The sequence below is a fragment of the Sus scrofa genome, chromosome 6, assembly GCF_054392235.1.
Source record: "Sus scrofa isolate SSC_HxYL_T2T_F1_AM1 chromosome 6, Sscrofa_HxYL_maternal_Yorkshire_Landrace_v2.0, whole genome shotgun sequence".
Lineage (NCBI taxonomy): Eukaryota > Metazoa > Chordata > Mammalia > Artiodactyla > Suidae > Sus > Sus scrofa.
Genome location: NC_139388.1, coordinates 168,379,131 through 168,404,891, shown reverse-complemented (window position 1 = coordinate 168,404,891; position 25,761 = coordinate 168,379,131). Strand labels below are relative to the sequence as shown.

General features: G+C 48.2%; 1 long non-coding RNA gene across 1 annotated transcript in view; it reads left to right on the top strand.

Annotated features, from left to right (window-relative positions):
- The window catches only part of LOC146402985 (uncharacterized), a 74,553-nt gene extending 54,637 nt beyond the window's left edge, over window positions 1-19,916 (top strand). Inside the window, exons 3-5 of the long non-coding RNA XR_014805193.1 lie at window positions 15,018-15,676; window positions 16,971-17,089; window positions 17,687-19,916. This is a non-coding gene — a long non-coding RNA (uncharacterized LOC146402985). The remainder of the gene's footprint in view (window positions 1-15,017; window positions 15,677-16,970; window positions 17,090-17,686) is intronic.
- Window positions 19,917-25,761: the final 5,845 nt, after the last annotated feature.

Genomic DNA, 25,761 nt, shown 5'->3' with positions numbered 1-25,761 from the left:
GGAACTCCCTGGAAGAAGGATATTGAAACCAGAAGGAAGGAATGAGGTGGGAAAAAAAAATCTGGAAAAAGAAAAGTAAATATGAAGGAAATTTAAATGCTGACTGTATCAAATAATAATAGTGTAATGTTGAGAATTATTACCAATTTGGAGATTAAAAAATCAAGGTAGAACACAACTTTTGTATAGTAACATCATTTAAAATGGGAGGAAGATTGATTCAAGTTGAAGCATTCTACAGTCTGTATAGTTGGAGGAAAGGTAAAAATGCTATTTTTAGTTTTAAAAAATATGCATATTAAAATTTTAAGGGTAACTAGTAAAAACTTTGGAAATAAAATGTATATTTTATTAACCAGTAAAGAAAAAAATGACTTAAAGAAAAATTGATAAATTCAAAAGGAGACTGACAGAGAAAATTTAAAATGAAGCAGAGGAGAAACAGGGGGAGTAGAAAGCAGAAAATCATATGGGGACATAAATCCATATGAACTAAATGTAAATGAACTAAAATCTCCAGTTAAAAGATAAGAATTGTCATATTGGGTAAAAGTGAAAAAAAACATTTCTATGTTATGGCTATGAGTTATTTATCCAAGGCACACCTAAAACATACGGACCCAGAAATATTGAGAATAAAGTGTGTGAAAAGGATATTGTGAAAATAAATAAGTGATGAATGATCCCTGAACTGCTAAACCCAGCAGTACATAATAACACATTGTGACCAGTTATGTTTATTGCATTAATGCCAAGATAGTGTAGCACTTTGAAATCTACTAACTTAATCTAAAATATCAACAAATTCAAAGGAAAAAATAATTATTTCAATGGATTCAGAAAAAGCATTTGGTAAAAGTTTGCACTTATTTATGATAAGACTCTCAATAAACTAATACTGTGAGGGGTATTTCTTTGTGGAAAAATGATTTCTACCAGAAATTAGGCAAGGATGTCTGCTCTTGCTGCTTCTATTCTACATTGTATGAGAATTCCTAACCAGAATGGTAAAGTAAGACAAAAATAAAAACCAGATCGTGAGTGATTATGATAGAATACAATGATCTATGTAGAAATCCAGAGCATCTGAAGACAAACTCAAAATGAGTAGGAGCGCAACAAATGTGCTGGGTGCCAATAAGATCAATATACAAAAATCAGTTGTGTTTTTATAGACCACAACAAAGTACTAAAAATGAAATTTTAAGAAGAATGCATTTATAGTGTGAACAGAAAACACAAGGTGCCTAGGAATAAATCTAACAAAAGATGTAAGAGACGTTTTGGGAGATAATTATGAAAACTTACATTAAGGTATTAAAGAAAATCCAATAAATGGAGAGACATGTGGAAATAACCTAAGGGTCCACTGATGGATGAATAGGTAAATAAAAGGGAAGTGTATATACACAGTATCTAATGTGTGTGTGTGTGTGTGTGTATATGTAGTGCATATACATAGTATCTAATGTGTGTGTGTAGTGCATATACATAGTATCTAATGTGTGTGTGTATATATATATCTATAATCAATAGTGTGTGTATATATATATATATATATATAATTCAGCCATTAAAAAAAGAAATCTTGAGGAGGTCCCGTCGTGGTGCAGTGGAAACAAATCCAACTAGGAACCATGAGGTTGCAGGTTCGATCCCTCACCTCGCTCAATGGGTCAAGGATCCGGCATTGCTGTGGCTGTGGCATAGACCGGCTGCTACAGTTCCGATTAGACTCCTAGCCTGGGAACCTCCATATGCGTAGGGTGCGGCCCTAAAAAGACCAAAAAAAAAAAAAAAAAGAAAAAGAAAGAAAGAAAGAAAGAAGGAAAGAAATCTTGCCATTTGTGACAATGTGGATGACATTATGCTAAATGAAACAAGTCAGACAAAGAAAGACAAATACTCTATGACCTCACTTATATGCGGAATCCAAACAAAACAAAAACAAACTCAGAGACACAGAGAACACATTGGCGTTCGCCAGAGAAGGAGGTTGGGGGCATGTGGGGGGAGGGCAATGGATGAAGGGGGTCAAAAGACACAAACTTCTAGTTATAAAATAAAGAAGTTATGGGAATATAATGTACATCTTGATGATTATAGTTAATAATACTATACTGCATATTTGAAAGTTACTAAGACACTAAAAGTTATTATTGCAAGAAAAAAATTTTTTTGTTATGTATGGTGACTGATATTAATTAGACTTACTGTGGTCATTATTTCACAATGTATACAAAGAATAAATCATTTCACCTGAAAGTAATATAATGTTATATGTCAATATAGCTCAACTTGAAAAAGAGATGTTTGGAAGAACAAAAATAAAATAAACAAACTACACTCCAAACCCCCCAAATTCTACTTTATTGTATTAAGTGAGATAATTAAAGAGATACGTTAATGGATAGCAAGAGTCAATCGATGCCATAAAAATATCAGTTTTCTCTAAATTAATAATACATTTCTTGAATTTAAAATAAAAATCTCAACATCATGTGTGCATGTGTGTGTACGTACAATTACATTTTTTTTCCTGCCTTTTTAGGGCCGCATCCAGGCTAGGGGTCAAATCAAAGCTACAGCTGCCAGCCTACACCACAGCTACAGCAATGCAGGATCCGAGCCACATCTGTGACCCACACCACAGCTCATGGCAACACCGGATCCTTAACCCACTGAGCGAGGCCAGGGATTGAACCCGCAACATCATGGATCCTAGTCAGATTTTTTCCGCTGTGCCACAACGGGAACTCCGTGTATAATTTTTAAAAAGCTCATTCTAAAATATATATGGAAATTTGAGATGTAGTAGCAGTTAAGACACAACCGAAGAAAAAGGATAAGGGAGTTAAATTTTCTCCAGCAAAAAGTAAGATATTTTAAAACCTTAGTAATTAAGACATTGTGTACATCTGGAATAGATACGGTTGTGTAAATCAGCATTTTTCTCCTTCTCCTAGAAACCATCCAAAAGTAACAAAAAAGAATGAAAAAATAAACTCTATTTTTGGCAAAACTTGAGGACAGGTATTATCCAAGACTCCCAAATATGTGTAAGCACAGTCCAAAGAAGCTGAGATTAGGACGAAAATAAATAGGAGGAAATGAAGAAAACGCAGCTCAGAGAAAGATTTCTTTGATGAGATAGCCAGGCAAACATATTCTTCCTAAAGGCAAGAGGTATATCCAGAGAGGTAAAAACTCTAGGGCCTGTTTTCAAAAACAGGTGCAATGACTAGAGTGAAATGGGCTAAAGGGAAAAGGTTTCTCGAACCTGATTTGGTTGTGAAAAGCTGAGGTGCCAAGGCTACACAAAGAATCCTAAGGAACATAAGGATGATTGTGGAAGCAATTTGTTTCTGTGGCAACAGAGAAAGACTGTTCTTGTGAAAATCAGCCACGCTGGAATTCTATCTTGCTACCCTCTTTCTTTCCCTGACCAAAGCATCTTTCTGTTAATGGAAAATCCAGGAAAAACTAAATCCAACTCATATCATGCTAATAAAGATGTTTAATGCTGTTATAAAGAGTAGTAACAAGAATCTAATAAAACATCAATACAAAGATACTATAGGAAAAGAGAAAAATATTAAGAAAACTTTATTAAAAGGCAAAGGCAAGACTTCTCCCCAGAGAAAGGTTGCCACAGAACAGATGAAAATTGGGACCAAACCTTTTATCTTAAATTTTAAAAATCTTAATAAAGCCATTGCTTCTATGAAGTAAGACGACAAAACAAAGATGAAAGAACCCAAGGAAGAAAGAACAAGGTCATAGGAGAAAATAAAACATGAGCTGGCAAAATTCAAGAAATGAGCAGAAGGAAAAAAAGTCATTTCGAAATGAAGATGGCTTAGAAAAAGCATTGCCGGGAACGAACATTGAAAAACACAGTAAGAGACTTAGAGAATCAAGAAGAGAAAAGCAAACAGAATGAAACAGAAATAAAGATTATTTTTAGAAAGGATTGGAGGGAGTTCCCGTTGTGGCTCAGCAGTAATGAACCCGACTAGTATCCACGAGGATTCCGGTTTGATCCCCGGCCTCGCTCAGTGGATTAAGGATCTGGCATTGCAGTGAGCTGTGGTGTAGGTCACAGATGCAGCTCAGATCCCGAGTTGCTGTGGCTGTGGCGTAGGCCAGCAGCTACAGCTCTGATTTGATCCCTAGCCTGGGAACTTTCATATGTTGCAGGTGTGGCCATAAAAAGACAAACTAACTGACTAAATAAAAAGGATTTGAAGGAAAATAATTAATATAGAAAATATACAATGAAGGTCCAACTTACATACTTTTGGAGCCTCCAGAGCAAGCAACCAAAATAATAGCACTGAATAAATATTTGAAGGTTTAATTCAAGAAAACTTTTCATGAAACAAATTTGACCTGATTCTGTTTTTATACAGAATGATAATACCAAGACATAGTTTAGTAAGTGTTTTCTACTTTAATGATAAAGAATCTTTTGGCAACCCAGGTAAGTTTGGGTCATGCATAAGACAAAAAAAGATCAGAATAAAATCAGACTTATTCAAGTAAACTTTCTTTTTTCTTTTTTAGGGCTGCACCTGCAGCATATGGAAGTTCCCAGGTGAGGGGTTGAATTAGAGCTGTACCTGAGGACTGTGCCACAGCTACAGCAATGCCAGATCCGAGCCGCATCTGTGACCTACCTACAGCTTGCAGCAAGGCTGGTTTCTTAACCCACCGAGCAAGGCCAAGGACCAAACTTGCATCCTCATGGATACTATGTTGGGGTGGTAACCCACTGAGCCACAATGGGAACTCCTCAAGCAAACATTTAATGTTATCAGGCAGTAGAATAACATCAAAGAAAGACAATGAGACCCAAGAGTTTTTATATCTATCCCACTGGCCTTTAATTAATAGCCCTTAACTTTAAAGGCCATAGACAAACAATTTGAATGCTCATGATTTCAGGATGATCAATGAATAGTAAATTAGGGAATTACAGCAAAAAGACTACAAAACTGCAAGTCCCATCGTGGTGCAGGGGAAACAAATCCAACTAGGAACCATGAGGTTGTGGGTTCAATACCTGGCCTTGCTTAGTGGGTTAAGGATGCGGCATTGCCATGAGCTGTGGTGTAGGTCGCAGATGTGGCTCGGATCTGGCATTGCTATGGCTGGGGTGTAGGCCGGCGTCTTCAGCTCCGATTAGACCCCTGGCCTGGGAACCTCCTTATGCTGAGGGTGAGGTGCTAAAAAGACAAAAGACAAAATATGTATATATATTCCCATCATGGCACAGGGGAAATGAATTCGACTGGGAACCATGAGGTTGCAGGTTCGATTCCTGGCCTCGCTCAGTGGGTTAAGGATCCGGTGTTGCCATGAGCTGTGGTGTAGGTCGCAGATGTGGCTCGGATCTGGCATTGCTATGGCTCTGGTCTAGGCCAGCAGCTACAGCTCCGATTAGACCCCTAGCCTGGGAACCTCCATATGCTGCGGGTGCGGCCCTGAGAAGACAAAAAGACCAAAAAATGTGTGTATGTATATATGTACATCAGTTAAATGCAAAAGCACAGACAGTAGACATCATCAGACAAGAAGGAATTCAGGTAAAAAGCAGTGAACGAGTCAAAGAGAAGCACATTGCGATGTAAAGTTTGCAAAGTACAATGAACAGGCTTATTAGTTCTCTAAGGCTGCCCGTCAAATGACTCTAAAACTTAGCAGTTTAAAAACAATGGGCATTTATTACCACGTAGTGTTTCTGACGACCAGGAAATCTGGATCAGCTTAGCTGAGTGGTTCTGGCTGAGTGTCTCTGCAGAAGCCACAGTCAAACTTGGTTCAGGATTGAGGGCAGCCGAAGGCTTGGCTGGGACTGGCAGATTCACCTAAAGCATCCCTCACCTGGCTGTTGGCAGGAATCCTCAGTTGCTCATCCTGTGGGCCTCTTCAAAGGTGGCCGCTGGCTTCCCCATAATAAATGATGAGGGGGTGAGGGGTGGGCAGAGAGAAGACACAGGGAGAGAGGGAGGGAGAGAAAATGAGAGAGCCCAAGATGAAAGTCATGGATCTTTGATAACCTCTTCTCAGAAGTGATACATAGCATCCCTTCAGCCATATTCTGTGCATCCTAAAGACCAACTCTGGTCTAAAGTGGGAGGGGGCTACACAAGCATGTGAATACCAGGGACCCCTGGCCACAGAGTTTGGAAACTCTATCTATGCACAAAATAGCACAGCAGCGTCATTCATACAACTGAAACTACAGGCAACATGAGGAGAAATAACTACAAATATACTAGTAATGGGAGATATAAGGTAGCAATCTTAGTACATGGCAAGGCAAGTGGTTAAGAGATAACTCAGGATAGAGAAGACTAAATAGTATTTTAAAATCTATGCTCTACAGACAGATAATCCACCTGTTTTATTCAAGTGCCCACTAAATATTTGTTAAAGTTAACATTAGGCCATAAAAAAGACCTTGAAAGATCACAAAAAGTAAAAGTAGTTTGAATAATATTCTCTGGTTGCAGTAAGTTGAAATAGAAATTTAATTCTAAAATCAGAAGACAAAAGATCCCTCTATTCGGAAATTAAAACAAATAACTACAATAACAAAAGCTTTAGGTCAAAGAGAAAAAAGCCTCTAAAATTGCAGAACATTTAGAAAATTAACTCTGATAAACACATTACATGCCACAGCCCATGGCATACAGTCGGTGGTGCTGCCAGCCCAGTGCTGTTTATGAATGAGTAGGTAAGTCAGGTAGAAGCCACATTTTCTAATACCTAAGCCTTATTGGCAATGCAGTGATATTTTAGCCTCCATTTGTGTTCCTTTCAATTGGTTCAGAATTTGGCCAAAGAAAGGTGTTATTGGGTGGGCTTCCCCAAGACCTCAATACTGCTGGGTGATGCGATGAGACAAAAGAAAAAAAATTAGAGGCATAAAAGCTGGAAAAGAGAGCGTCAATTTTTCACTATTTGCAAGAGATTGTAGTCCTGGAAAACCTAAAGAACCTACTGAAAAACTATTACCAAGAATAAGAGGATTTAGTAAGACGGATATGTAAAGTTAGGAAGCAGGAATCCATACTTTCGTGTCTAAATATAACCATCACCAAGATGTAATGAATGAAAAGGTCTCAGTGACAGTAACAACAGCAACAAAATCTGCTACTTTGCAACAAAGATAATACGCAGGAGCAAGACCCATACAGAGGAGATGTAACGTTTTTAAGGACACAAAGAAGACTTTTGAATACATGCAAAGACCATGGTTTTGGCTAGGAAGACGCATCCTCATAAAGGCATCCGTTCTCTCTGAGTGGATTTCGAAATTTAATGCCATCCCAATAAAATACCAACATTCTTTTTTTTTTTTTTTTGTTAATCAGAAAAGTTGATTCTAAAGTTCGTGTGAAAAACTAAACAAAATATTCCGGAAAACTTTGGAAAGAAGAGTAATATCAAGGGACTCGCTCTGCAGATATTAAAAGTCTCAATAATTGAACTAGTGAGGAAAGGATGCATGAAGAGCAAGACAGGCCAACGGACCCTCATAGAAAGTCCAGAAATAGAAGTGAAGTCACCTATGGGAGTTTAGCACACGAGAAATCTGGCCTCTAAAACTGGTGCTGGAAATGATTAACTCTTCAATACCTGGAGGTGGGGTCACTGGTTGGCCACATGTGGAAAAAGGATAAAAGATTGGTTCACACCTTGCGCCGTATACCAGGATAAATTCCAAATGGATCAGAGACTTAAGAGTAAAGTAATGCCACAAATATGCTGGAAGTAAACATGAGTGAATCCTTTTATAAGCTTGCAATGACGAAGCTCTTTTGAATTTTGACTCAACATAGACAAGACAGGCGTTCCCATCGTGACTCAGTGTTAACACACTGGACCAGGCTCCATGAGGACGTGGGTTTGATCCCTGGCCTCGCTCAGTGGGTTAAGGATCTGGTGTTGCTGTGAGCTGTGGTGTAGGTTGCATATGTGGCTCAAATCCTCCGTGGCTGTGGCTATGGCGTGTGTAGACTGGCAGCTACAGCTCTGATTCAACCCCTAGTCTGGGAACTTCTATACGCCGTGGATATGGCTGTAAAAAGACAAAAAAAAAAAAGAGAAGACATTAGAGAAAAAAAAAAAAAAAAGAAAAATTAAACTGAATTAAGGAAATCTTTATGCCAAAATGCAAAGGATCAAAAGATAACTGAATGGGAAATACTAGTTGGTATTCATATTTTATCAAAAGGCTCATGTTCCCAACTTATAAGGTGCTCCTAGAAATCTATGAGAAAGAGTTAAATGCTCAGTAGAAAAATAGGCAAAGCTATGAACAAGTGGGTCACAGAAAAAGTTCTGCCTCGCTCATAATAATAGAAAAAAACGACACAAAGGTATCATTTTTTTAAAACCTGTCAGAGTGATGAATAAACCGGAGTTTAAAAACATGCCCTGTTGGCAAGGCCAAAAATAGTGCTCGGAGGGGCAAATTGTTACTGTTCTCATGGAAGCCGATCTGGCAAAAACCTCCTCCTTTTTTTTTTTTTTTTTTTGGTCTTTTGTCTTTATAGGGCTGTACCTGCGGCATATGGAGGTTCCCAGGATAGGGGTCTAATCGGAGCTGTAGCCCCTGGCCTTCACCAGAGCCACAGCAACACGGGATCCGAGCCGCATCTGCGACCTACACCACAGCTCATGGCAATGCCAGATCCTTAACCCACTGAGCGAGCCCAGGGATCAAACCCACAACCTTGTGTTTCCTAGTCGGATTCGTCAACCACTGAGCCATGACGGGAACTCCACAAAAACCTATTCCTATTACAAATGTACATATTCTCTGTATTAGAGTTCTCCAGAGAAGCAGAACAAAATACAATCTGCTCTCTGCAAGCTGCAGGAGCAGGAAAGCCAGTGGTATAATTCAGCTTGACTCCAAAGGCCTGAGAACCAGGGGAGTTGGTGGTGGAAGCCCCAGTCTGAGGCTGAAGGCCTATGCACCAGGGAGCTACTGGTTTAAGTCTCAGTGTCTAAAGGCCCAAGAACCAGGAGCTCCAAAGTCCAAGGACAGGAAAAAATGGACATCTCAGCTCAGGAAGAGGGAGATGGGACTGGCCCTTCCTTCACCTTTTCGTTCTGTCGGGCCCTCGATGGGTTAGGGGCTGCCCACTTGCAGTGAGCATCTGAGCTCCATCTTCTTCCCTCAGCCTTGGGAATCAAATGGTCAGCTCCTGTGTCCCAGGAACACGTTGACACATCACCCAGAAATAGTGCGTTACCAGCTATCTGGGCATCCCTTGGCCCCGTTAAGTCGACACAGAAAATTAATCATCACATTCTCTGATCTAGCAAATTCCATTTCTAAGAATCTTCTCTAAAAATAAATTTGTGCAGAAAGGAAATGACACATGCAGAGCTCCGTGCGACAGAAGATTGAAGGCGACTCAAATGTCTATCACTAGGTGATGGTTTTTAAAGATGATGGCACGGGCAGTTCCCCTTCGTGGCTCAGTGGTTAATGAACCCGACTAGGATCCATGAGGATGCGGGTATGATTCCTGGCCTCCATCAGTGGGTTAAGGATTCGGCATTGCCATGAGCTGAGGTGGAGGTCACAGAAGTGGCTCGGATCCTACGGTTGCCGTGGCTGTGGTGTAGGCTGGCAGCTGTAGCTCCAATTTGACCCCTAGCCTGGGAACCTCCATATGCCACAGGTGTGGCCCTAAAAAGCAAAAAAAAAAAAAAAAAAAAACACAAAAAAAAACACAAAAAAAACACAAAATAAAACTTATAAGTGAAAAAATGTAGTCGTTGGCATATGTTTAGATCACAGAGCAATGGATCAGAATAGAGAAACTAGAAACAGACCCCTACTCATATGGAGACTTTGACATGGTAGAGAAAAATGACCGACAGCAGAAAAATAATGGACATTTCTGTCAACTGTGTTGGTAAAATTGTTATCTACATAGAAAGAGTGAAATTAGACTGGCTACTCTCACTCTGCACAAAAAATAATTTTAGAAGCAATATGGAAATTTATGGCAAATAAAACTTGACACTTTTAGAAGAAAAGAGGATAATATCTTTGCAGCCCCAGGGTGTAAAAGGATTTCTTAAACAATTCACAAAACACCACAAACAAGGATGGAAAAAGATGGATAGACTTGACTACATTAAAGTTTAAGTGCATCAAGACTCTATAAACAGAATAAAAAGAGTAATCACAGACTGGGAAAGGATACTTGCAACACATACAACCAAAAAAGAGCTTTGAATCCAGAATGTATAAAAAGACCTCCAAATCAATTAGATAATGCAAAGGACCCTACAGAAAAGCAAAATATGTGAAGAGTCAGCTCACAGAAAAGACAACCTGAATGGCTGATACATATTTGAAATGGCGCTCAAATGCACTGCTAAGCGGTAAAAAGCAAAACGAAGTCCTCCCGTGAATATACTATGTACACATTAGATTTGCCAACATGTGAAAGCGTGATGATTTCAGGTGCTGAAGACACTGCAGAGCAACGGGAGTGCTCACAACACGCAGATGAGCATATAAATGTGTACAACGGCTTTGCAGGCAAGCTGGCAATATCTGATAAAGATGCACACACACCCCGTATATACATACAATTCTCACCCAGGAGGCTTGGCCAGGAATATTTCTCGCAGCGTTGTTCGAAAGAGTGAGAAACAATTGGAGGCCACTTCAACGTTTATCCAGAGCGGAACTGATGACTTGAGCTGTAATTTTGCACTGGAAGGCATTAACTCAAAGATAAGACCCATCACCATGGTGATGAGCGTAGCTGTTAATTCTCTCCAAATTTATCTATAAAGTCAATGCAGTACCAAACAAAATTTCCTTCTCCCCTCACCTACCCTATTCTCTGACGCTTGGTGATTTCTCAGTTCCATGAGTCTGTGAAGCTCGGGGCAGTGTCCCACACACAAAAGTCACAGATTAAGTGGGATCACTTAGGAAGGCTCAATCCGCCACCCCACCATATGCTCTCTTGAACTGTGACTTTGTTGGGGGCTTCTAAGAGGTCAGGTACCATGAATGTTAACAGAATAAACAGTAAACCTCTTATGTGTTGGGTGTGTGTGTGTGTGTGTGTGTGTTTACAGTTTACAAAAGGAGAAAGCAGGATCTAGAGGGAAGGGTCTCACCCATGGTGCCCAGCAGGTCAGCGGCTGAGCCAAGGCTCGAACCTGGGGTTGGGCTGAGAAGGAGGAGGGAAGTGGTAAAAGGAACCTGCCGAGGAGAAAGGCAGGAAGGGAGAGGCGGAGAGAGGAGGGAGGCTCCATCTGCCTTGTCTCCTCCTCCGGGAGCTGCCTTGTCAGTCTTCATGGCGCGCTTCCCTTCCCCAGCCCAGGGGCGTCCTTGGGCCATCTGGGCACACCCGACGCTTCTCCGCATTCTCATGGGAAACCACGAGCTCCTGAATGTTCCCAGGACCATGTCGGCTGCCTTGGCATTTCAAGCAGGAGGATCCCGGGAGTGTGGCGAGGGGCGGGCACTGGGGCCTTTCCCAGGCTTCACCTGTTCCAGCAGAGTGGGCGCTTTGGCGGGGAGGGGAGGGGGTCCTCAAGCCAGGGGTGGTCACCGAGGATGCCAAGGCCCAAGGGAGGGCTCTCTGCCTCGCTGTGGCAGGCACCCCCGGTCCGCTTCACCTTCCCATCCCTCAGGCACAGCCACGTCTGCACTCCAGGAGGTGGAGGGCAGCAGTGGGGAGAAGGCTGAAGACTCCCCTGTGGGAAACATCACGTCCGTGTTGGGGGAACAGAATGGCTGAGGTCGAGTGGACACATGGGCTCTCACGGAGCTGAGGACAGCCTGTCACCGGGGAAGCAGGGCATAGACCAGAAAGTATGCGTGGGCATTGATTTCCCTTCTGAGTTCTGGATTCTGTGGTGGCACAAGGCGGGCATTACTCCTTCCAGGTCGCGGCAGAGGAACGCGAGGCTCTGAGAGGTGAAGCAGCTTGGGAAGGAAACAGTGGGAGTTTGGGGCCGATGGTGACAGAGTCAAGACTGGAACCTAGAGAAGCTCTTTCGGCTAAAACGCCCTGATGCCTCCTGCTGAAATCGCGTGCAAGTGAAAGGCATTAGAATTATTGTCTGAATCTTTTTCTTTGATGGGCAGAATTCGGGCAAGAAGCCTGGGTCACAGAGACCATGATGCAATCCCGCAGCCAAACCCTCGAGACTGCACGAGAAGGAGTCTGGAGAAGCCGCCTGGTCCAGGTCCCAGCGTTAGGCTGTCTCAGGACACGGGCTCCCCTGGTTTGGTCTCCAAGTTCTTCCTCCAGGCTGCGAATGCTCGAGGCCACGAGCTCTCAGGATAATCACGTCCTGACCTCTGTGCCTGAGGGTCTCCAGCCCAACCATCGTCGCCCTTGGGGTGGGGCCCTTTTCCTGTGGGTGCCTGCTGACCCCGGCCTCAGGCACGGACACTGGCCATCCCACCCTGAGCCCTCCTGTGAGGCAGGGGCCCGCCTCCTCAGCAGGTGGGGGGTGGAAATGGCAGAATGGCAGCCGGGGCCAGACCAGCCGGCTCAGGTGGAAGGGATTGGGCTCCAGGGAGCCGAGTCGGGTCTGTTAAAAGTCGTCTCTAGCCCGTGACTTTCGCATCTGTGTTTCTGCCTCTGGTGCCACATGGGTATGTGTGTTCCTGTGCGCATGCATGTGTCTGGCACATGGGTGTGGTGGATGCATGTGTGTTCACGGTGGGTGTGTATATGTGATTTTTGCCTCTTTCTTCCTCCTCCTCTTGCATTAATTCACTAGATCGTGCAATCCGATAGGGTCCCCCTGTGGGCCCCCACACTTCTGGGACAGAGTCTGACCTCTGTAGCGTGTGCGGGCCCCTCCCACCTTGGCCCTGGGGGTTCTTGGCCTCTTCTCCTGCCATTCCCAGGCACAGCCCCTGCTACCTCTTTCCCACAGGCTTGCCATTCTCAGGGTGCACCTTGCTCTATGCCTCGGCACAAACTGTCCCTCTGCTTGGAGTGTCCTTTCCTCATCCCATGTCTGGCCAAAATTGTCAAGGGCCCCTTCCTGCAAGAAGCCTTCCTTGACCTGGCAGGGTGGGCGGGCTGTGTGACCCTCTGCCATGCGAATGTCCCACACGCGCCGTGTCCCTGTCCCGCCATCATTACCCATTTCTGTGTCTGTGATCCTCCCCCTAGGCTGTGACCTCATCGTAGGGCCGGCGTCTAATCCATCCGTGCATTTCTAGGGTTCCTCCCGGGGCCGGGCATAGTGTAGGTGTCGAGTGAGTGAGGAACGAATGAGTGACACAAAGGCGGGGTCACGAGAGCTGGCCCTGGGCTCCTGCTGCCTGGGTTGGAATCCCAGTTACTGCGTGTGACTGTGGGCACGTTCATGTGCCTTAGTTTCTTATCTGTAAAATGGGGCTAAATAGGAGTGTCTACTTCTTGGGGCTGTTATGAAGGCTTAATGAGCCAATATAGCAAAAGCACTTAAAATGGTGCATGGAGAGTTCCCGTCGTGGCTCAGTGCAAAGCAATCTGACTAGCATCTATGAAGATGCCGTTTCGCTCTCTGGCCTCACTCCGTGGGTTAAGGATCTGGCAATGCCATGAGCTGCAGTGTAGGCACAGACACGGCTCAGATCTGGCGTTGCTGTGGCTGTGGTGTAGACCAACGGCTACAGCTCCTATTTGACCCCTAGTCTGGGAACCTCCAAATGCCGTGAGTGTGGCCCTAAAAAAACTTGGTGCACGGTGCTTGGTTCAGTGGCACAGTAAATATTAGTTGTAGCTATTATTGTTATAACTAAATGATTTGTTCCTTTATTCAACCATCACTCATTTATTTCCCATAAAATATTTCAGCTAGTGCCTTCCCTGTGTTAGGCATTGGCCACAGAGTCACAGATATAAATCAGACAGCTTTAGTTCTCAATATGGGGGGATCAGGGGAGGCAAACACACACACTGGTAATTACACCCCTTGCGGGGGATGCCCAGTGCTCAGAGGGACACGGCTCAGGGACAGCCGATAAGACCCTCTCCTCTCAGAGCTCACAGAGGACTCAGTGGCCCCAGGGAGAAACACCATGTTAATGAGACCTGGGCCTGGGAGCCACTGCTCAGCGCTCCCGGACAGCCGGGCCCCCAAATCCAGGATCTTTGATATCTCATTGACTAATGCTGCATTTCATTGAACAGAAGCTTCCTGTTAAATCAAAACAGATGAGGTTTTAAAAATAATTCTAATTGATTCCATCCCTAGAGTTCAAATCGGTAGCTCTCGGACCTCGCCAAGATCAGAGTCGCGTGCATGCGTGTGCACGTGTACAGCTGAGGGGTGTGGACAGATGGTCAGAGTGGCCACCTTTCAAACACCTCCAGTGCACCTGTCACAGTGCGAGGCATCTTCCCTGCAGGATTTCATCTGGATCTCACACCACCAGAAGTAGGGCCATTGTTAGCATCATTTTAAAATAAAGAGACAGAGTTCCTGTGCGGCTCAGTGGGTTAAGAACCCAACATAGTTCCCTGAGGATGTGGGTTCGATCCCTGGCCTTACTCAGTGGGTTAAGGATCCGGCGCTGTCACAAGCTGCAGTGTGGGTTGCAGATGCAGCTTGGAGCCAGTGTGGCTGTGGGTGTAGAAATGTTGGAGCCCTGGCCTGGGAACTTCCTGGGCTGCAGGTGCGGCCCTGAAAAGAAACAATGCAATAAAGACACTGGCGCTCAGAGAGCTCAAGACACTTGTCCACGGTCATAAGTGGGAGAGTCAGGGCTTGATCTTGGCCCTTTCTGTTTTCATAGCAACACACCAGGAAAGATTCTGAGAGGAGCAACAAAATGAGAGTCACTGGGCTTGTTCGACGGGGAAGGGATCCGAGTGGCATGGGGTGAGAATAAAGAACAGTCACGATAGATGCTGTCTGGTGAACTCATACGCCACGTGCCAGGCACTGTCATTGGCGACGTACAGACTTTCATCCTCACACCCTTTCAGTGTTATTTGTCCCCTTTCCAGATAAGGAAATCGAGGTTCAGAAGGATTAACCGAACTCCTCCCAAGTCACGTCATAAGTCAATGACTTGCCGGCCTTCATTTCTTTGTGGGTGATGTCAGGTACGTGATATGCCCACGTATGTGTGGCACGGCGTAGGAAGTGTGCTGTCCCTTCAGAATACTGCACCGAGTCCTCACCCTGTGAGGTGTGAGCTGCTGCATCCCCCCACCCATCCGGCCCATCAACGCCCGCAGTGGCCTGGCCCTGCTGCTGGGGCTGGAGCACCTGACTGCAGGAAGCTGGAGCAGAGAAGAAGCCGGGCGACATGCCTGAATGGCCAGGTGCTGTGTCAGAAGCAGACAACGAGTCCAGACTTAAGACACTGGGACAGCTGTACCTGTACCCCTGTGGCCTTGGGGAGATGAGACAGTCACACAGGAAACACCTGGAAACAGACCCGAGAGACGATGCAGCCCAGAGATGGAGTGTGCAGCCAGAGCCCCCTGGGGTGGGGAGACAGTGAACTGAGCCAGACGTTCACGTCCAAGCTGCGGGGCCATCGCTGTGGGATTTCCAGGTTCACACGGCCACAGCAGAGCCTATCAGCTCCCCCATGTGCCTGCTGCCCCTTCTGCGCTTGGGAAGGGCCGCCACTCCTCTGCCTCCTGGTCCTGACCAGGTGCTGCAAAGGCAGAGAGGGTGCCATAGCCATGTGCGTTTCCCTGGCATGGGGTCCGATGCTGGATGTGGGGCTGGGCTGCAGAGGAGGGCTGGATGAGGGTGGATGAGGGGTGAGGCAGCAGGCCCTGAGGGGCAGGGGGTAGCTGGAGCACGGCGCCCAGGGGAGGCTGTGGGTGTCTCCGTGGACGTGGCCATGGGAAGGAGCCCACCTTGGGCTTGCCTGGGGGTCCTCACAAATGGCTTGAGGACTCCCTGAGGGGTGTGGGAGGCTGCACGCCTGGTTACCCCTAATCCCCGGGCCTGGATCTGAAACGCAGGGGACAGGAGGGGTTGGCCGTTCACGTGGGGAAGCTGTAAATGGGAAAGATAAACGTTGGAAAATTAGGCACTGACCCGTGGACTCGCCACTGGGACAAGGAAATCTGAGCTGAGCCTATGGAAAAACTATAACCAGAGCCGGCTGCGCTGCACCGTCCCGGAAAAGCGGATGGGGGCAGCCATAAAACCTGACCCCTTCGAGTCAGCCAGCCAGGCCCCGCACTATTTTTAGACGCCAGTATTATTTTAAAGCATTCTTCCTTTAAATGCACCCTTTGCCCCCAAGTGCAGTGTAATCTGGGCGAGTGGCCTAACTTCCTGGGCCACCTCTCCATCCCGGGACTGCGGCTCTCTCTCTCCTGCCCTGTCCCCAAGCCGGGTCTGCTTGGCGTAGAGAGAGAGAGAGGGGGCGGGGGGAGAGAGCAATTTACGTAGGACACCCTAGAACTGGGAGATTTTGATTCCCACCGCCACTCTTACCCTGTACTGGAGGCAGAAGGATCAGAAAGAGCATCCCTCGCTGTGAGAGGTTACTTGATCAAGGCTTCTATAAAAGGGGGATTCGGGGTGGGAGGGGAGCCGTTTCTCCAGCCTCATCTTAATCTCCCTTCCCACGGCCTTGTCACTGTCCCCCGACATCCTGTCTCTGGGTGGGACCTTGTCTAGAATGCTCTCCCCTTTCCTCCTGCACCCACACCCCTTCAGCCAGGCACCCAGTGCTTCCTCTCCTTCGGGCCACACACTGGGAGATCAGTGCTGGGCTGTGGGGCTCAGCCCGGGGATGCCGAGTGCTTCCTGCAGACGGTAGTGCCTAAGGGGATCCCGAGAAGGGGGCTGGGACTCCCCGGGGGGGCCAAGGGAGTGGGTATTCCAGGCTGCGGGGTGGGTACTCCAGGCCACAGGGGCAGTGTGGGCAAGGCTGCAGAGGGGCGGATGACTGCGATGAAATGAATGGAAGTGTCTTGGTGTTTCAGGCTCGTGGAGGGCGAGGCGAGGTGCGGATGAAGGATGCTGGAGAGCTGCTTTAGGGCCAGACGGGGGAACCTGCACTTCTTCTTCCTGAGGGCAATGGGGAGCCATGGAAGGTTTCCAGGTGTGTTGGGAGGTGACGTCTGACGGGCCACCCTCTCCTGCTCTAGGCGCCAGTCTCACCAGGAGCCATGAGCACTTTTTCTCTGGGTATTTCACAGCCAGTCCAGGGCCCAGCATGGACGTTGGTTCATTTCCGTCCCCGACTGGCCTCCAGATGCTGGTCCTCATCCCCAGGCTGCGTGTCGTCCAGGGTGGAACTAGTTCTTAAAAGGTCACCCAGTCCAAGTCCCTCTTCCGTAGATGGAGAAACCGAGATCCGGGCGGGGTCAGGACGAGGCCTGGGTCTCCTCTGCCCACCCCGTGCCCTTCCTCTCAGAGCCGGAGCCTTCTGGCCGTGCTGGCAGGGGAGGGAGGTGGGGGCTGTGCCTGGGGGCTGTGTGGGCTGTGACGCTTCTCGGGATTTGCTTGGTCTCTCCAGAGACCCCTTCCCAGGCCATCTCCTCCCATCCGTTTTAAGGGCAAGTTGCTTGTAAAACAGTCAAAATGAAGTCATTTATAGCAGAGGAGTTTGGAGCAGATTATAAAAACGTGTGGCTGGGGGTGGGTGGGTAGGGAAATCATTTTTCTTTTTCCATTTCTTTTGACTTTCTCGTTTGAGAGCTGAACCAGCATCATCTGGAGCCCTGTAAAGTCCTGAGAAACGAAGGCAGCAAAGGGCCTGATTGTGGAAAAACCACGGGGAGTGGGCATCACGGAGGCAGGCACATCTGGAAAAGGCTGGACAGGATGGGCCTCCACGGAGGAGGAGGCTGGGAGCCCTAAGCCTGGAAGGCTGGGTCTGCGGTCGCAGAAGCATCTCTGAGCCGTTCCTTGGGAAGGAAGAGGACAAGACGTGGAAGAAATCAAGGAGAGACGCGCCAGTGGCAGAGCTTCCACATGAAACCAGAGCTGGGGAATGAGCAAGCCCCGCGGGGCAGGGGCAGGCGGGGATGAAGGCAGCGTGGGGCAGAGAGTGCCCGGGCGGGACATCAGAAGACTGCTCCAGCCCCTGCTGCAAGCTCTGCAGGACTGTGGGCATCTCCGGCCCTCAGGGTCCTCACTCCCCAAAGCAGAGGCTGCTCCCGGACCTGCCCCGAGGATGAGGAGAGTGGAAGGAGATTGTGGGGTGTGTAGCATCCTGCTAAATTCTTCTAAAGAAAGGGAAGCATTCTGAGCATCGCGGTTAATGTTCCCAAGGGACAAGCAAGCTTGGTCCTGGAGGAGCATCAGCAGGGAGGGAGCTGGGCCTGAGTCCCCGCCCACAGCTCTGAGCAGGCACCTTGCTCCGAGGTCCTGTCCTGCAGATTCACAGTCCCGGCCGGTTACTGATCTAGCCACGTGGGAATACGCAGAAGTCCCACCATCGTAGCACTTCTCATGCCCCGTCTCCACCCATCCACCAGGTCACTGCGTCCTTGCCCCCTGCCTAGGAAACAGGCTGGCAGAGACCTGCTATAGCTTCCGAGGGCGACTTATCTCAAGCCATGCGGCTGCTAAGTGGATAAGGCAGGTCTGGAACCCTGACTTCAAAGGCCAGCCTTCGGGCCGCGGGGCCTGTTGGTTGCCTAACAAATGAAGGTGACCCGCAGCCACAGACCGTGCTGGCATCACTCACAGCCCAGGCTAACATTTCTCCTCACCTGCTCTGTGCCAGCTGTTCTTCTAAGCGCCAAACAAAGCATTGTGTTCAGTTCTCACATCAACACTATGAAGTAGGTGCTGTTATCATCTCCTGTTTTATGGAGAAACGGAGGCACAGAGAGGGTAGATAACCTGCCTGGTGTCACAAAGCCAGGAAGTGGCAGAGCCGGGATGTGACCCCAGGCAGTCTGGCTCCAGACTCCGTGTTCTCAAATACTAACCATGTGCAGGCTCCTTGGGGGACAGGTGTGTGCTGACTGCCTTCTTCTTTCCTGAGATCATCCCTTGGCAGGGAGGCTGGAAAGCCCTGGACCTGTGGTGGGAAAGGCAGCAGCAGGGTTCTGGCTTGAGGCTTGTGTCTCTGGGTACTGTTGGATTTCATGTGTCACCGGTAGTTGACAAGAGCAGGGCGCCCTCCTAGGCTCCCCAGCTGTCTAAGAGGCACCATCATCCACCTGTCTTGAGGACCAGGATCCTGGGAACCCTTGACCCCTGGCCCTTTGCTCTCTTCCCCTACAGCCCACGCCTCTGCAGGTGGAGCCAGTGCTGCACCAGGAACCGCTTGACTCTGTCCCCCTCTCTCTGCCGCCCTCTGCCACCCTCGTGGATTAATACCTTCCAGAAGGTCTCCCTGCCTCCCTCTCCTCCCTCCCATCCTTCCTCTGCACAGCTGCTGGAGGGATTTCCTTAAAATGCACATCAAATCACATCACTATACAGCTTAGACTCTTCACTGTACTTAAATAAAACCCAGATTTGAAGCTCCTGCATGACCGAGCCCCTGTTAACCTCTCCAGCATCATCTGTGCCACTTGACCGCTCGGTCACCACCCCCAGACAGACTGGTTCAGTTCCCGCACCACACGATGGGATTTTCCTCCCCAGGGCCTTTGCACATGCTGTTGCCCCTGCCTAGACCCATTGTCTCTCATCCTTCCCGAGGTTAACGCCTTCTCATAAATATCACCTCCTCCGAGCTGTCTCCTCTCTTGTTGATTTCCTTCATATCTCTTGTTATGACTTGGAATTATCTGTTGTGTGTCTGTGTTTCATCTTTCCTCTGGGACATAAACTCTGCAGGGAGAAGGATGGTGTCTTTCTGGTTCCTGTTTGTATCCCTGGCACCTAGCCTCGACTGGCACGTGGCCAAGAGATGCCATAAATACTGTTGGATGAATGCATGAATAAAATCTAAATAACCCAGGGCAGTCTATGGACACTAAGGTGGATTGTAGATGCTTCTGCTCTCCCAGCCCACCCCCTGCTCAGAGAGCCCCTCTGCTGTGGCTACATGATTAACCTTTAAGGTGCCTGTTGGCATTGTTCCCATTTTACAGGTGGGAAATAAAGATCAAAGGCCAGTGCTGGAACGTGCCGGAGCCAGGACTCAAACCCGGATAGCTTGAGGCTGGAGCCTGTGTCCCCCAGCCGGAAGCGTTTGGATGTACCTCCCCTCCGCCCCACCTGCAATATTGTTCAGCAACTCAGCCTCTCACTCGGTTGTGCTTCCCAAACTTGCCTGACTCAGAAAAATCACCCAGGCACGTAATATAAATGCAGACTCCCAGGTTCCTCGTCTAGAGCCTCTTTCTCAACAGGGCTGAGGTGGGGATCAGGGAATCTATATATTTTGGTGTTGTTCACATATGTACTTTTTACATTTTTAAAATTTTTATTTTTTATTTATTTATTTATTTTTTGACCATACTAGCGGCATATGGAGGTTCCCAGGCTAGGGATCGAATCAGAGCTACAGCTGCGGGGCTAGGCCACAACCACAGTAATGCAGGATCTGAGCAGCATCTGCGACCTATACCACAGCTCACAGCAACACCGGATCCTTAACCCACTAAGGAGCGAGTTCAGGGATCAAACCCGCAACCTAGTTGGATTCTTTTCCGCTGCACCACAATGGAAACGCCTGTGCTTTTTTTTTTTTTTTTTTTTTTTTTTTTTAATTGACCTATATAGTCAATTTACAATGTTGTGTTAGTTTCTGGTGCACAGCAAAGTGATTCAGTTACACACATACACACACACACACACACACAGGTGTATATTTTTTTCAGGTTTTTTTCCATTATAGTCTGACAAAATATTGAATATAGTTCCCTGTGCTATATGGTACGACCTCATTTGTCTATTTTACATACAGTAGTGTGCATCTGCTAATCCCAAACTCTTAATTTATCCCTCCTCCCTTTCCCAGTTTTTTTTTTTGTGAATCTATTTATGTTCTGTAAATAAGCTCATTTGTATGATTTTTTAGAAGGAATCTGTATTTTCTTTCTTTTTTTTTTTTTTTTTTTTGTCTCTTCTAGGGCTGCACCCGCGGCATATGGAGGTTCCCAGGTTAGGGGTCTAATTGGAGCTGTAGCCACTGACCTACGCAACAGCCACAGCAACACCAGATCCGAGCTGCGTCTGCGACCTACACCACAGCTCACGGCAACACCAGATCCTTAACCCACTGAGCGAGGCCAGGGATCAAACCCGCAACCTCATGGTTCCTAGTTGGGTTTGTTAACCCCTGCGCCACGACGGGAACTCCAGAAACTATTTTTTACCAATTCCCACAGATAATTTTGGAGAGAAGGCACTTTTGAAATACACTGGCCTATAAGATAAAACCTCAACTACTCAGTCTGGCCTGCGAGGCCTTTGCTGCTGCACCCGCTGTCTACCTCTCTGGCCTTATCTCTCCCCTTGGCCAACCTCTATTCTGTCTAAACCAGTCTGCTCACTGTTGCCTGAAAATCCTCTGGGGCTCCAGCCTCCATGCCCTGGCTGCTGTGGCTCCGCTGGCTTCCCGCTCCCGCCCGTTCCCGCTGCCCTGTGGTCCTGACTACTGCTGCCCACGTCTGCCCACGTGTCCTGTTTCCCACCTGGACTGTAACCCTACTGTTCATGGCAGGCCTGGGGCTTCAAGTTCCAGAACCTCAGCGCTGGAGGGAACTGGGAAGCCGCCCCCTTCTACACTTTTATTTGACAAATGAGGAAACTGAGTCCCAGAAAGAGGGACAGACCTACCTGAGGTCACAGAGTCTTGTGGCAGAAGCAGGATGAAGTGGCTCTAGGGACTCCCACTGAGGAGGGGGAGGGGGACCATGGGGGTGGCCTCCCGTCTGCCAGGTGGAGCCAGGAGCGCCTCCAGAAGAGGGGTGGTGAGCTCGCCTGGAGGCCTGGTGGCCTGGAGGAGGGACCAGCACCGGGAAAGGCTTATGGGGACAAGAAGTGAAGAGGGTGTGTGAGGACGAGGACCCCAGCAGGAGGGAAGGGCCAGGTGTGAAGTCCACCTGCTTTTCCTGAAGGCAGGACCCCTGGCTGTGCCACCCAGCAGGGCCTGGGGTGTGTCCGAACTTGGGATTTGGGGCTCAGGAGCCTGGGGAGGCCTGGCAGCAGTGACTTTCCAGGGTGAGCTCGGGGACAACATGCCGCCACTACCCCTGCCTGGGAACAACCTACAAGAGTCACGCTGTGAGTGATGGTGAGAGGTGAAAACAAGCAGGGCTTCCAGTGTGGCAGCAGTGAGGGTACGTGAGGGCACGTGAAATGTGCATGCGTGCTTATGTGCATGTGTGTGTGTGTGCGTGCGTGTGTGCATATCTGGTTTGGGTCTGCATGTGGACGCATGTGTGCACATGTACACATGCACGTGTGTTGCTTAGGGGCCTGTGGCTCATCTGTCCCTGCTGACGCCCGTGTCTGTGAGTCTAGCCGCTGGCTCAGCGTGTGTGGCATGCACGCGGGCTGCGGGTGTGGGGCTGTCCTGTGCACACGCGCTCCCCTCAGCCGGTGTTAAACACTCTCTGGACAGCTCACTAGGTAAACATTCAATCACGTCATTTGGAAACCCCGTCCCCAGGGCCCCGCTGTGTGGCCATGCAGCTGGCGGGTGGTGGCCGGATTAAGATATTAGAGCACTAATGCCATATCAAAGCGCGGCACCCTGGGCCGCGGGAGTGTCTGCTGACAGCCCCGCAGTGCCCAGGGCTTCGCGGGCTCAGCAGCCCTGCCACATCCCTCTGCATCACAAGGAGGCCTTGTGCTCCGAGTCCACTCTGAGATCCTCGGGGCTTGGCAGACATGAGCTCATGCCTGCCTGTCCCTCTGGGAGGCAGTGGGTGGCCTGCAGCCACTAAGCCTCATCCCCACCACAGGGGCCAGGCCATGGGAGGCGCGAATGGGAGCCCGGCTTTGGGTCCGAGCTGTGGACCTTCCAAAGTCGGCGCTTGTGTGTTTGTTGAATGAATGAATGAATGAATCTCTTTCCAGGAACTTTCTTCAAATTCCACAGTAGCATGGGCCAAGTTCTTCTCACCTCGATATTCTCAGTGCCTAGCAGTGCTTGGGGCACAGTCGGGATCTATTATTGTGTAGCGCATGGGTGGACTGCTGGCAGAGAGAGGAGGACTGTACAGGAAGTCAGGAGACCGGGGTTTGAGGCCTGAATTTTGCCTTTGCTCTGCTTGGGGACAGCTGGTTACCATAAGTAAACAGTGATGCTGAGTCCAGCCTTTAGTGCCAGCCTCCGCGGGTGTGTGTGGCTGGTGGTGCCTGGGTCTGACACCTTTTCCTTGGGAGCCGAACCTGCAGGGTTCAGAATAGCGATGCTAAGCCTTTCTAGAGGGGATCCTTGGGAGCCACCAGAAAAGGGAAGAGCCAAGGCAAAGGGTTCTACCCAGCTGACCAGAGGGAGGAAGGAGGAACAGGGGGCTCAGGTTCGAGGCTGGGGGTGTCCGAGCTGCATCCATTTCCAAGGAACTTTAGCCGGATCCTCAACTTTGCAAACTGAGGCCCAGAGAAGAGAAGGGATGTACACAAGTCTCCCCAGCAAAGCAGGGTTCAAGTCAGTACCAGGACCGGTTCCTGAGCAGCGGGAGTCCAACTGCAGGCCTCTGCACAGAACGAAGGGGAGAGGTGGCCTGGGGGTAAATTTACCTTTTCATCCATTTACCCAGGGCCTGCCCGGTCTCAGAAGGGAGGAAGCATTTTCTGACAATTGAGTTGTTAAACAACGGCCAGTATTGCCAGCACTAATAGCACTGCTAGTAACAATTGCCAGCACTAATAGCACTGCTAGTAACAATTGCCAGCACTAATAGTACCTGTAGCAACAATTGACAGCACTAATAGTACCTGTAGCAACAATTGCCAACACTAATAGTACCTGTAGTAACAATTGCCAGCACTAATAGTACCTGTAGCAACAATTGCCAGCACTAATAGTACCCATAGCAACAACTGCCAGCACTAATAGTACCTGTAGCAACAATTTTCAGCACTAATAGCACCTGTAGTAACAATTGCCAGCACTAATAGTACCTGTAGCAACAATTGCCAGCACTAATAGCACCGCTAGTAACAACTGCCAGCACTAATATCACAGCTAATAACAACTGCCAGCACTAATAGTACCTGTCGTGATGATTGCCAGCACTAATAGTACCTGTAGTAACAACTGCCAGCACTAATAGTACCTGTAGTAACAACTGCTAGCGCTAATAGCACCGCTAGTAACAATTGCCAGCACTAATAGTACCTCTAGTAACAATTGCCAGTTCTAGTAGTGACCGTCAGGGGCAATAGGATTAATGAGGGCAATAGAAGTTACCTCGGAGGAAGGGCTCCCTGAGTGCCAGGGGTTGTGTTAAGTGCTTCGCATACATTTTCTTGTCCATCCCCATAATCCCTCTCCTCACAAAAATCTCAGGAGGAGAAAGCTATTGGCCCCAGGTTACAGAGCTGGGGAGCCAAGGAGCCACTGTGCAGCTGGATTCAGACCCCTGGAGGCGGGTGGGTGTCCTGCCTCTAGCACCTGAGCAGAGGCTCGTGGCCCCTTCAGGGGAGCTGAGGAGGGGTCCTGGCTTTGGGGACAAGAGGGGAGAAGATCAGGCTTGATCACTTGTGTCTCTGCTGTTCTGTTGCTGGAAGACTCTTGGACTCCTATGAATCTCTACTCCTGAGAGTCAAGGAGTTTAAGGGTTTACATTGGCTTCTACCAGATATTGATCATGACCCATCATTCGCTCCTCCAACCTTAAAGGGATCTACTGCTGACAATAATGAGACTGTCCCAGAGGCCCCTGTCCACCTTCCAGCCCAAGGAGGAGTCACGTCCAGTAGCAAGCAAGTGAGGGACAGGATGGAAAAGGCATGGTTTCTGCTTTTGGAGACTTGATCCTTGACATCTTAGTTTTTCAGAGTTGGAGGGTTCCTTGGAGTTCACAAGCTTGAGGCTTGCCCACATTGCTTCTTTAATTCCTTTTTATTCCACTCAGCCCAGATGACTTTTGTTCTACTCAGCTTCACTCAATGCCATGGAACTCAACTTATCTCATCTCAACATGCCACAAAACCAACTCAACCCAACCCAACGCCAACAAAAGGGCTAGAACTCAACTCAGACCAATGAGTCAAACTCCAGTCAACTCAGCTCAACTCATTGCAGCTCAGCTTGCAATCAAAGCAGGAGAAAGAGCATAAGCAAAGGTCAGGAGGCCAGAGGGCTTGCATGGGGGACGATGCGGATGGGAGCGCCGTAAACTTGGCCAACTCAAGGGAACGGAAAGTACTAAGATGACACAGATGGAGGGGGACTTGGGGCCCTCGCTGCCGCAGGTGCCATGCTGGGAGGGGGAGGAGCCCTGCCCCCCTTCTCTGGCAGATGGTGGGGGTTCTTTGGGAGAGCTTGGCCCTCCAGAGAGAAGAGATCCTTGGAGTTCCGCCTGGGAATCATGCAACGCAGCCACTTCCTGCGGGGACTTCAGATGGGCTTCTGAGGTGGATATTGTGAAGGAAGTTCCAGCCATACTACACCCCCCACCAAAGGCTCTCCTGGGGGAGCCACAGCTCGGCAGAATCTGGAAGCTGAGGTTGCTTTACTTTTCCAGGGGCTCCAGGAAAGAAGGAAGAAAGCGTTCTGGAGGAAGCTGGAGACTGGCATCCTGCCATGCATGGAAATTCATCCTGGCCCTGCTGCTTGCTAGTGCTTGGAGTGGCTTGGGGCAGGGCCCACTGTATCCCTGGACCTCAGTCTCCGCATCTGTCAGC